The sequence below is a fragment of the Otolemur garnettii genome, unplaced genomic scaffold (genome assembly GCF_000181295.1).
Source record: "Otolemur garnettii isolate 467f Iridium unplaced genomic scaffold, OtoGar3 scaffold00111, whole genome shotgun sequence".
NCBI classification, from domain to species: domain Eukaryota; kingdom Metazoa; phylum Chordata; class Mammalia; order Primates; family Galagidae; genus Otolemur; species Otolemur garnettii.
In genome coordinates, this window is record NW_003852506.1 from 6,552,191 (window position 1) to 6,552,756 (window position 566).

Here is a 566-nt window from a genome sequence, read left to right on the forward strand (position 1 = left end):
CATTGTTGTTTGGTGGGCCCGGGCTGGATTCGAACCCGCCACCTTAGGTGTATGTGGCTGGCGCCTTAGCCACTTGAGCCACAGGCTCTGAGCCACCTTGTTTTCTAAAAACTGCACATAACACTTTTGACATGGAAAATATCTGGGATTTAGAGAGAATATTGCGTAGAGCATACATAAATTTTAACAAAATTTGGTAGTATTGACAAAATGCAAAATCTAATTCACTAGTTCCAAGTTAAGCCTGCGAGTCTGCGTTTTTAACGAATGCCCAGGTGATGCTGATGATTGTATCACATTGGAACTCTAACATTTTCCCACCTTCGCACACGCAGTACCATAGCATTCTTATTGCTTCCCTTTGTGAAACTGCTTCTTTTATGGCTCAGGCCAATTCTCTACCAGCTAAGCAAGGAACAAATCTAGCTTGGGAAAGCGCTATAGACAGGATTTGGCGCCCAAGGTCCAATGCTTGGCTTCCTATTGGTCGGGAATGACGTCACTCGGACAAGGCGGCTTTAATTGTGACGTCTCCGGCGGCGGCTGGTTAGTAACAGAAGGAGGCG